This window comes from Lutjanus erythropterus, chromosome 24, assembly GCF_056507025.1.
Source record: "Lutjanus erythropterus isolate fLutEry1 chromosome 24, fLutEry1.hap2, whole genome shotgun sequence".
NCBI lineage: Eukaryota > Metazoa > Chordata > Actinopteri > Lutjaniformes > Lutjanidae > Lutjanus > Lutjanus erythropterus.
In genome coordinates, this window is record NC_139340.1 from 7,363,844 (window position 1) to 7,376,811 (window position 12,968).

Here is a 12,968-nt window from a genome sequence, read left to right on the forward strand (position 1 = left end):
AATTAGGTGGAGATTAGGAGATGAACTTTCAGCTCAGGGCCACTTCTGACTGATGTCATTAGAACGATGTTTAGTCCCAGCTGAAATATCAATATTATCTAACCATCATACCTTGTGAGTGGGAGTTAAAGGAAGGAAGTAGACTTTGGGGGAAATCTAGGCGCTATAATGCATCAGAAAGACTCTCTCCTCCCATGACAATATACTGAGATGCCCCTGAACAAGACACTTGACCCCAGCTGCTCAAGTTTAAGCTGCTCTGTGCAAGAAAACTCCCAGATGTCAAACATATACAAGTCTGACTCTTATTCTTTACTCCACCAAGAAATATACAACCGCAAATATGAACGTAAACATAAAAATGAGAATGAAAAATGTCTCTAAATGCATAACATGTTTCTTGTGAGTCTTGTTAATAATATACAATTAAAATGCACGCTAATACAGCTGAACACAATGGGCTTTTATAGTTGACTTTAAATCTGAAGTAGTACTTTCTGTGTCTAAAGGATATGGCATGAAAATGACTAGTATGTCACTTATACTGCAGACGTAAGAGGTTTAATTGCCACTTACATTGAAAGTCATGCATTAAATGGTTTTTAACATTAATAAATCAGATTTAATGACAGTTGAATAGCTAACTACAACTGCCTTCTTAGCTACACTTGGCTACTTAATGAATTAAAATTAAGACATTTGCAAAGTTTATACTTACACTGTGTCATTGGTCTAAAACGTGAATGTTTTGTTGTTTCTGTCTCAGATTAAGATATTAAAATTGTAATATCTGATTTCTCAGTGGCCTCTGAACTGTGTAATTAACAAAATATAATAATGCTGACATTGTAAGTCATCTATAGTTAAGATACTCTGAATAATAATTTTTAGATTTTTAGATTTTGGATTTGCATAAAGGTGACATATCAAACCATCATGTGCAATTTATGGTTGTCTGCACATAGCTGAACATTTGATGCACCACCTTTTTTTGAGGGCGGATTCCAACTAGTTTCAGTGCCCGCCCCCACACCACCTCACCTTTAGACGGCACTGTGAATGCTGGAGAACACTGGCTAAAAATATAATAATATTAGGACATTAAAACAGCTTAATGCAGGATAGAGGTTTAAAAGGTTATTAGAGAATGGGGGAGCACCTGGGCCCAGTGTAATGCTCCCACAGTTTGGAGTCTTTATCATTATTTATTTGAGACAGTACCTCAAATCAACACTGTTGAACCAAATGACCAAATAACGTTGGCTAGTTTAGATTAAATGGCCTTTTGAGCTGGTTTCAGTGCACACAAAAACTCCCAGAACTAAAACTGTGCTGTGTGTCTACATGCAATTAAAAGCATCAATGGATTTCACATTTTATTGCTTTATATTAGTATCTAAGTATCTTCAGTTAATAATACATTATGTGTAGTCATTTCATTTTATTGTTTTGGTGGTTTGCCTCATGTCGCCTCAGAGACTTTTTCCCGCCATTCTGAGATGTATAATGTGTCACATAGATAAACTAACGCTGCAACTATAAGGATGTAACAGCATAGTAGTTAAATCCCTGGTTGACAATACGAGATTTAAGTTTTTGTGGCTTTTCTGGCTATTGTGTGAGGAGAAAAGTTGATAACAATTGCTTTAACATGAAGCCACACAAGCCAAAAACTAAAAGAAAGCAGCATGTGGCTTAATAAGATAGAGAACAAATCACAAAGCTTATTAAAAGCTGTGTGAAACAAGACAGTCCAAAGTTAAAGACATCACATTCAAAAATTAACACACAAGGTCAGGCTTGCTGTTGAATTCAGCAGAACCTCCACATAAAGACTCACTAAAGGAAAAAATAAAATGAAATACTACAAAAAAAAAACAGCATAATTAAAGTTCTACAGCCATGCACAGCCATCAGCTTCTCTGATCTAGATTTTGGCACATGCACTTGCTTAAAAACAGCAGCAGGTGGCAGTAAATACACAGATATGAGGTTTGGTACTGCTGAGTTTTGGAATGCTTTGGGAGACACATGTTAGCTGTAATTCCTCATCATTAGATATTGGCACCGAGATCATCAATTCATTCCCTTATTTAATCTCCCATACCGTGGTTTCTTTTGCATACTGATATATTATCACAAGAGTAAGTCGAGAAAAGTGAAACAGAAACGTGTGGATAAAAATCTGATCAGATTTCTTTATATTTATACAAGAATGGTGCTAAAGCTTGTAATTTTGTAACTACTATTCACATGCAAAACTTTGGTTCCAAGTAAATTTAAAAATGATTTAAGTTTGAATCTCCTAAATTCAGTCTTGGCTCTGTATTATCTACCCAATCAACAAGCATTGATCTTCCCCGTTCACCTGATCGATACCCACTGTCAGATATGGTTTGCAATAAGGCTCGTGTTGACAAAGCGGGGGCGGGGTGTCCTGTGACGCCACAGGAGCCCCAACCCTTAACCCCACCGTGTTGCTATGCGCAGCCCTGCCTTGTGACGTCCGATCAATCAGCTTTGATCAAACCTGTCAGCTGCACTCAAGTCACGCCGCCGTCCGCCTGCCGAGGCGTGAGGAGCGGCACCGCACTTTGGAGGACAGACGTTTTATCACCGAGTCTTGCTGCGGCGTCCTCACACGTTTCCTCACAGAAGCTATTAAAAACACAAAGTCAATGGACTCAGACAAGCAGCCTCATGTATTGCTTTAATATCTGCAGGCACTCCTGACACAGTAAAAAGAGCTATGGGAGCTCTTCCATCGACAATGATGAGCAGTGCTGCTAATGCTGCACAGGGAATTCTCCTGAAAGGCAATCGCACAGGCAATCCACACACTAGGGGCAGGAAATAGTAGAAATGCTGTATTTAAACTGGGTTTTTCCATGAGGGCAGATGCAGAGAAAAATCCTGATTTTTAGCTTGTGGAAAACAGTTTTGGAGATTCCACAGTGACTGGGAAGTCAGGAATTGTGGAAAAGGGGGATAATATTGTGCAGAGTGCATGCAGTGTCTATCTTTTAAATGCATTTCAGCCTAAAATAGACGTGCAGTAGTAAGTACCTGTGCATCGTTTTCTTCTTTCTTCTGACAGCGCGAGCACAGAGACGTGCAGGGTAGGGGGATGGATAGATGGGTATTGAGAATAAAATCCCACTTCCCTGCGGAAATCTCAGCAGGTAAAAGCAGATTGCAGCTGTTGGATGAAATCCATGAATTTAGAAAACAGTCTTGTTGCCGCATTGACAGCCATGCATTTTTTTGGGGGGGAGAAATTTGTCATGGCTTTTGAATAGGTTTCACAGGCCCCTGGGTCCTTAAAACACACTTTTTCAATATTGGAGCGCAGAAACCAGACACACAGCCACCGAAATGCCACCGAGCTCTGAAGCCACTTTCACCAGTTGTTCTCAAAGCAGTCAGAATCGATATTTTTTAATAAAAATGTCTTAAACAGCAATATGAAAAGAACGACAATGTCGGAAAACATCCAGAACCAAACAATCATCACTTGAATCTGCAGCTCCCCTCAGCTTTACAAAGCTTTTTAAGCAGGTTTTGACTGTTTATCTGCCCACCACATGCATGCTTTAATGACTGCTGTTATCCATGAAAAAAACTCTAAAAATCCACCAAATAACAGACAGATACAGTTAGCAACCAGCTGGTGAGCTAAACTGCCATATATTTTCCTCAGGAGTTGGTGGAGACCAAAAACAGAGCTATAAGAGAGTGATATTAAGAAGAACCAGAAGAAGGAAGACTTTATTAAAATCTTTGGGACAATTTCTTTTTTCAGTCATTTAAGCACGAATAGGTCCAAAATACACATATGCATGTGGCCTTACATTCATTATGTGGGCAGAAGAGTGATTCTACACACAGTAACTGCAAGATTTGTTCCAGCTACCTGACAAAACATTTGCTTGCTACCCGTTTAGCTTGAAGAAAAGAGGTAGTAGCCAATAGAATATGGACAACATATGACCTGAAGATATTGTGCAAAGTGGGAAAATCTTAAATAACATTTAAGATCAAATATATATTAAAAGTCCTTGAATAAAATCTTCTTTGTTTGTAATGTTGCGTGTATGTACTTTTTCTCTTGTTTTATTTTTTTGTGATTGTAATATTAAATCAATTGTAGATATTTTTGCTTCTTTTCTTAGTTCTTGTCTGCTGTGATGTTGCAAGTGGAGCCATTGCATGACAAGTTTCAGACTCGTTCTGACAATAAAAACCATAATCATCATTATCATTAATGGTTAGGTTATTTCCCACTGACTGAGCTGCATGAAATCTATTGACTCATGTCGTGCATGTTTCTCTATGGACAAAGCAAAGCTGTGCATTTAGAAAGGACTGGCAGTTCAGTTAATATGTCCTTTGATTGGAATGGCGGCACAAACGTTTCCTATTATGACCAGTTTTAACATTAAAGTCTTTATCAGTGAGGACATTTCAGTTTAGTGCAACTTAATTTAGTAAACCACTAGTCTGACTCCTGTGTTTTTTCCATTTCAAATATGAGATCTCGTCTTTGAAGTGAAAGCAAGAAGAAGCGTCAAATCCTCCCTGTCTTTTTATTGTGGCACTGTGCATTGTGCCAAACAGCGTTTGCAATCTCTGCTCGGATATGAAGATCTTAAATCTTTACCCATTAAAACTTCACTTGAGACACTCTCTGTTTCCTCCACGGCCAGTTGTAAAGAACAAATATCGAGGAGATCTGAGTGACTCCGAGGCTGCGTTTTTTTTTTTTATAGCCGAGACGCTCGCTCGGAGATGCACTTGGAGGGCTAATCCCACTCTCCAAGGAGAGAGGTAGGTATTGGCTTTGATGATAGAAATGGATTAAACAGATTACATTAAAGGCCAGTCTAATTGAACCAATCTATCCTGATTCTGCCGCTGTAAGATAAATGATGAGAAGGCCAGATAGTATATATAGGTCGTGTGTTTGTGTGTCTGGCTCGCCGGTTTTGTGTGTCTGTGGACGTTTACAGGCTTGCTCGAAAAATACAGAAAAAGCACTTTGCTCTCGTGGACAAAGGTCCATTTATATTGCAAGACGGGCAAATTGAGAATGATTTCAGCAAAATTCAAACAATTTTGTTCGTGTCTGTGCCTCTGCTTTTTATTTCTGGACCATCTCAAATCCTTTCTGCCAAGAAAAAAGAACACATAACAATATATGAGTTTGCCAATGTACAAATTTTTGCCAGTATTGTCTCTGTTATTATTTTGGCCCTGTTTACACCTGGCATTAACATGCGTCTTGGGTGATCACAACTGAGCAGCTCTAAGTTTAGACACCCCAAAAGGACACTGGGGATGCATTGAGATCCACTTGCTCAGACCAAAGTTGGAGGTGGTCTGGGCCGCAGTGAAGGACCGCCTACTCAACTGACATCCTATAAGAGCACAACAAACACACTATCTGATTTCCATTAGTTTTGGCTCTCTTACCTGCCAAGATAAGCAGCAGATATTTGTGAACACACTGTTTCAGCTGATTTCACCACTGAACTTGTGATTGCTATATACTCAGTCTACTTAAAATTTTACAGCAATTTTTTATTCATCATGCCTTCTTGTAAATTTAGTTTGTCGCATCATTGCTGCACTGGTGGCTATTCCTGTCAAAAATGCATCTTATGATTATGCTGTTACGACTGAGTTCACCATTTGCCCTAAATTTATGAAAGACGACATTATGATTGGCATTACGATGACGATGGTAGCCTGAAAACAATGTAGAATACATAGTTTGGAGAAACTTTATAACCTTCTGAAATACTGTTAGTGACAAATTCTTCATTATTTTGTCTTCTTAAGCATGTTGGCTTCTACTGTTGAGCCACCAGTTAAAATGATCCGTTTTGTCACTGCAAATGGAAATGATGTAAAGTATTTATTTGCATATAGAGCGGGGAAGTGAGATCTGATCACAAGTGGTCAGTGGAGACACATGTGGAGACGCATTGTGATGCCAAGTGTCAACCAACACACTAACAGCTGTCCATTTGTGATCAGATCACCCGAAACACATTTTAATACAAAGTGTAAACAGGCTCTATAAGCACAATGGCACTAATTTCTATCAACTCCTATTTTCAGCTCTGTCACAAAATAAAATGTCAGAGAATGCTTTTAACTGACTAAATTCAGCTTTAATAAAACATCAGGTAGACAGTCTCTTGTCCCTGTCAAATTTGCCAAATATAATAATACTCTTCATGCTCCTTATTTGCAACTGTTGACAGGCTGACAAACCCTCCTGTGTCAGTAGCCCCTGAACTTCTATCCAACGAGTAATGCAATAAATTTACCTCCTTTTTCACCGACAAAATTCTGAATTAGTCAAACTGTCACTTCCTTTATATCAGGAATATTATCTGTGTTGTGTCCACTTGAAATGATTCGGTTAGCATTTTGCATTTGGTGCTATCAGCTATGAAACCTCGGAAGAAATTGTGAAACTATATCCTCCTCCTGCTGCCTTGATTTTCTCCCTACAGGCTTTTCATCAGTTCTTCTACAAGCAGTCAACACTTTCTTTTTCTCCGTCTATTTCCCAAAGGCCCAGAAAACTGCAGTTATTAAGCCACTATTAAAAAAGAATAATCTCAACAACTCACTAATGACCAATTATAGGCCCATTCTAAAGCTTTTAAGTAAAAGCACTGAAAAGTCTGGTCTTTCAACAACTGAACATCCTCTTGGCCTTGAACAGATTGGAAAACTGGGTGAGACTTTCTGACAGAAAGCGAAACTGGTTTCTTTTTGCACAATAGCGACGACTTTATGTCAGTGGGTAAAAACACATGTGGAGTTCCCCAAGGCTCCATAGTCAGTCCTCATTTTTTTAACATCTACATGCTCCCACAAGCTGAGTTTCAGTTTCAGTTTCTTGAGCAACTTTAAATGTTGAAAAAGTTGGCAGTAGTTGCATTTCTGTCTGTAATTCTTCCCTTTTTCATACCGCAATGTGTTGATGATCTTTAATATCATTTTTTTTCAACTGGAGCTCAGTAACATTCATCATGATTATCTCCTGCAGCTTGACTGGACTCTGTCAGATTCTTTTGAAACAAAGTGGATCTTGGGATTGCAGGGAATTAAATGTAGACTTGGTGTGAACGAGCAGTCAGAACATTAGTTTATTTGTGAAATGAAGGCGCATGAGTCCAAGTCATGTGAGTCCAGTCCTCACCTCTGCCTTTACTCATGTAAAGCACATGGAATTGCCTTTGTGTCCTGTCTTAATCATCTTCAAGATTCCCTCAAAGACACACATTTTTTCATTTTTTTGCAAACAACTACAACATATAACTTTTACCAAAAAGAATGAAGCTGAGGAAATATCCACCCTGATGCCACTGTCTCAGTGAAGCCTTCTGGAAGTTGGTTTTCAGGATTTAAATAGATTTTAAATCCCTAATTGTATGCTTTGGAAAATGGTTATGGGTAATGTAAATTTATAGTTAATGGTCTGAAACATGCAAAACCACCCGTAGCCTTGAAGTGCTGCTAATGCACTAAATGAATTCCATTAGTCTGAGTTTCAGTTGAGAGTTCGAGTGTTCCAACTGCTGTTTCAAAGAATTTACATTCAAAGGCGTAGAATTCAAAGAGAAACACAGAAAATGTGTAACTTTATGGGAAAAAAAGATAAAATACACAGAATAGCGTGCCATTGCTCTGCCTCACTCCCAGGAGTGACGCTTCAAACTAATCAAATTCTGAAAGCTTATGTAAGATCGACCGGTAGAAAAAAAAAGTCAATTCTGCACCAACACATCTGGTTCATCTGTCTTTCTCAACACTAAAGCATATGTTCTGTGTCTGTCTTTATCTTTTGGGTGATTACCTCTGTGTGTGTGTGTGAGTGTGTGTGTGTGTGTACCTGTTCCTCCCAGGCAGGATCATTATTGACGGTGTCCAGTTGAAGTGAGCGTGATAGGGTGACCTTTCCTTCCAACCTTGTTATCAACGTGAACTCGTTAAGCAGGACTGTTTAATTAGCAGTGGAACGGCAATCAGGGAGGAGCCGGAGACCTCTGTGGTCATAGACACGGATCAATGGTCTTCAGGGAGCCTCTGCACTCAGCAACAGGAGACCTTTACACATATGAGCATGCAGCACGCTCATGTATACATACATATAGATACAATTAGGAAAAGATTTCGTCATTAACTTTAGTCTCAACAGTTTGGATTTGGCTGATTTTTGACTGCATCTAGTCTGTAAGGTGGTGTGATATTAAAAAGCCTCCACTGACGTGTAACATTGGATAAATTCTTCTTGATTCTGTCTTGAAAGATTATTGCAGAAAAGTCAACTGGAAATTTAAAACCCAATTCTCAACACTATAACACTTTGTGTTTTAAAGTGGGCTACTTCCTGAGTTTTGATGAGGCTGAACATGGCCAAATGCACATGGATACAATCTGATCACCACCTTTTTTTTTAAAGCATTTTTGTGAAGTTGAAGGAAAAGGGACCTGGACAAAAGTCACACTGTATGCAACTTACTTCTAACTAAAGTGGTGCAACGTTTAAAAAGAAGCAACTAGCCACACAGTATAGAAATCGTGCACTGTGAAGTATTAAGATGCATCCATCCATCCTTTTTATAATTACATTGTTGCCCTCTGAATCAGAATTGAGTTGAATCGTGATACACCTGAATAGACCTAACACAACAGTTTGGTGTGTCCATAAACTTCTTGGCCTTATATACTAAGTTTTATTGCAGGTTTTACAAATATAATGTCACCAATGACCCTGTGAGATAAAATCACTTCCTCTCTGCTGCTATAATAGCAGGAAACACTGCTGCAGGACTAATATCCCACTTTTATTAAAATCCAAGTGCAGTGGCAAACTGATAAACCCTGGTTGACATGCACACATGCTGCAGCACACATGCTTCTGCGCACGCTCTCGAAAGTGTGTGCAAACACATGCGTGTTTAAACTCGCACACAGATACACAAACACTCAGGCAAAGAAATGCGAGTTGGGAGCCAGCAGCCGCTGCACCTGGCGAGATCCAAGTGAAAGTGAGAAGCATAAAAAAGAGCTGAACGCTCAGGTCTGTTGATCTATTTTTACCGCAGAGCAGGGGGCAGAGGGGGAGAGAGAGAGAGAGCTTCCTGCATAATGCATGGCCCTGTAGAGCAGCAGTGGCTTTTACACTGCGCTCTCTCACTGGGCTTCCAGGTGTCTGTGCTGTCTGTCAAACAGGCAGCATATAGCAGAGCCAGGTGCTCTCACACGATGCTCGAGTTGATCTCTCTCAGAGCTCGAGACCACCAGCCTCTCCAGCTGCTTGTTCTCTCCCCTGAACACGAGACCTCGCCCGGAGTTTCATTCAGATCTACCTGTGAAGTGCGAGAGCATCCAGGAGCTGCAGGGGGGAAACAAGTGCACATACATTCACATTATACACTGACCCAGCTGCAGCGGGAAACCACTTTGAAAACAAGAGTGCTTGTACATCTGGGACAAATGCACACGATTGTTTTAAGGGTCATGCAGCAACTTTTTTTTTTTTAGATCTATGGCAACAACTCATGAGTTGTTGTGTCGCAGTTTGAAATTAATTTCCCCTGTCTCAGAAACAATGCTGCTTCAGTTTGGATCCAAATTTAGCTCAGAAAATATTTCTTTAGGGAGGTAAACACGATGTAATGTCGACACTCTTACAAATAATTGTTCCAAATAGATTCTTCCTGAAGGGCCTTGGTGAATTCTTGTACGCACCCTTAGAAGGAAGAAAGACTCTGGACTCCCATCTTATCTGTTGCAACCAAAGCATCCCATCTCTGGATTGTTTTCGAGCCGTCCACTACGCTGCTGCAGAGCTTTGCAGGTCCACCAAAAGGTCCCATGTGACGCCTGTTTTGATTTCTCTTCGCCGACTCCCCCGTCTAATTCAAAATCCATCACTTATAGAGCCGTGCGCGGTCATGCTCCTGCCTGCATTAAAGATCGACTGCTGCCTTATATTACCAGCAGGTCTGTAAGGGTGCTGTTTGTTGTTCCTCGATCAACCATAAAACTAAAAGAGAAGAAAAGAGAAGCTTAAAAAAATCATACAGAATCAACTAATCCCTTCACATTAACTTAACTTAAATATACAAGATTTATTTAAGTTAATTAAAATTTCAGGACACTTCAGAACTGATTAACATTCAGAGTTCATCTAGCTTGAACTTGTCCTTTCAAATTCAGTCAACTTCTGCTCTCTCTTTTGCTGTTACTTTCACATACTGTGCAGCTAGAATTTGGAAAATAACTTTTCACCGTACACTCCTACGCCATTAAATAACTGGATCTGGAACAGGCTATCTGAGCGTCCCTGACGGGGGTTGGGTTGCTGCCGGGCATCACAAGGAGGGACACTAATGAAAGCTTGATGAGGACGCTTCTCTGAATCCACCAGCATGATTAGGCTTTAATTACCGAGGGCTGCCTCGACATATTCCCTATAATTGGAAATACCTAAGCACATGGCTGCTCGTGGCATGAAACCAAAGAATCTGCGGTTCACAACCCTCTGTAGGACAAGCCTCGTTCTCACTTTTGGTGAACTCTACTCTGCGTAGGCGCGGCAGCAGGAGATTTTGAGGTGTTTCAGATTGAGGCTTGTCTTTATGCAGATTAGCTGCTAAGCAGTTCGATGTAATCTTAGTAGGGAGTTCTTGTTATCACCAGAGTTGGTGACAGAGAGCGCCGACGGTCTGAGCGTGGAATAAGATATTGTGAGGGAAGCTTTAAACTTGTAGCTCTGCTTCAGCATGCTGGCATCTCCACGTTGCCAGATGTGACAATAACATCCCTATATGGCTGCCAAACGCCTACAAGACACCCACAGGCATTGGCAGCTCCCCTGGTGAAATCTTCTGTTGCACAACCATGAAAAAAGGGGCCTTATGTTCTGCCGGTTAAGTGAATCACTGCCTCGCCTGAAGAATCAGTCTTTCTTTCATTATAGTCGCTTCAATTCAGCGCCATCACACCATTTATACCCTCCTTCAATGGCCTGAGCCACGGCTGATTCATTGTATATAAAACAAAGACAACATTTCTGAAATGTGCTCAGGTGTTTCGGAGCTGAATAGCAGAGCAGAGACGGTAGACGATTCAAGGGCAAGCTGATAAGCCTGCAGCCTCCCCAACAATGAGACGCTATGTTTGAAAAGTCTGGAAAAAACAAAACTCTCCTGTGGTCAGAATTTTTGTAACCATTAAATATTAAATTTTCATTTCAGAAATAATCAGCTTTTACATTTTTTACTCTTGAACTGAATTCTAGGGTGCAAAACAAATTTAATGTCTGAGACCTAAACTCTGAGAAATAAAGGTGGTAACTAGAATCATAAAAGGTTCTTTGGCTTGTCCGCATAGCAGAACCCTTTTTGGTTCCAGGTTGAACCATTTCTAAAGGTCCCACTTTGGACCCTTTCAGAGAGTTCTACCTAGAACCCAACCCAGATTTTTTTTATATACAAGGGTTTCATCTAGCAAAGCAAATTGCTCTGAGTATAACCCCAGCATTTCTGGAAGAATCCTTTTGGAACCCTTATTTCTAAGAGTGTATAGATAAGAGCACCTCTGTGCATGAAAAGCACATCACCATCATCCATGCATGGATAAATAGTGTGTGTACATTTTAAGGTCAAGTACTTTGAATAAAAGCTGAAATCTGATTGCTATAAACGCATGTTCAGAATAACACAACAAGATAATATCATGGGATGCTTTAATCCTGTTGTCCTATAAGATTTACATAGATGTTATCACTTGATGCAGATGATTGGAAACAACAGGGTGACAGAGTACATGTAACGGAGCATTCAACAGCTATGTTTATCAACTCAGCTTTTCTATTATTCAGATTATTCTGCTTGGGATCCCCAGTGTAATTAGCTGGATAACAAATCCACCTCTTTCCAGAGTGTGTCTGTGCATTGATTCACCAGCTGTCTGTTAGAAAAAGAAGGAAATCTGTGGAACGTGCATGGTTGAATTTTACATTGAGCCGAACTGCATGGTCATATAGTGTATTAATCAAGATTATTGTTGGTTTTTCACCAGATTTATCAGATTATGATTATTTTTAGCCCCGCTGGTGGGATGACTCAAGGGGTGCTGGATCATTCTGGTCAGTTCAGACTGTGATAGCTCAACAACTACTGGATGGATTGCCGCCAATTTTGGTTCAGACATTCATGTCTCCTCCAGGATTCATTGGAATAATGTGGTGATTCCTTAAGGCTAGTTTATTCTCCCTGTCCGTATGAAAAAGACCTTTAAAACAATGCACAAATACTTTCAATGCATCCTTTTTGTTGGCATGGATGTTAAGCAATGCACCGCTAAGTGTGCAAACTGTGCTTTGTGTTTCACACTAATTAGTGAATGTTAGCATGCTAACATACTAAACTAACAGTAAACAATATACCTGCTGCACATCAGCGTGTTAGCGTTAGCATTTAGCTCAAAGCATCACTGTTGCCACGTTGAGTTACACACTCCTGCAAGCATGGCTGTAGATTCTTCGGCCAAAATTACACATCCTGCATTGGCAAGTGTGTAAGGGCTTGTCCATGCTGCCACCACAGATGCTGATGTATTGTGCCTGTGTAGAACATGTCCTCCAAGCGCCCTCCAGAAAGTAGCATAAACAAAAATAACAGACATCCATGGTGTTTGCAGCTGTCCGTGTCCATTCAGGGCTATAACAGAGCCCTTTTGCAGCAGGTGTGTAAGATGTGGAACAAAACAAGATCGCCAAGAAAGGGTGCCCGGCTCGTCTCCTGTCCAACACCTGAGAGGTTTATTTGTGGTGTGAAAAGCAAATGGACCGGTATTTTTTGTGATGGTATATATTTAACTGAAGTACTAAAGTGAGAAAATTATATGTTGAACTTTGTTCCTCCTGGTCGCCTCTC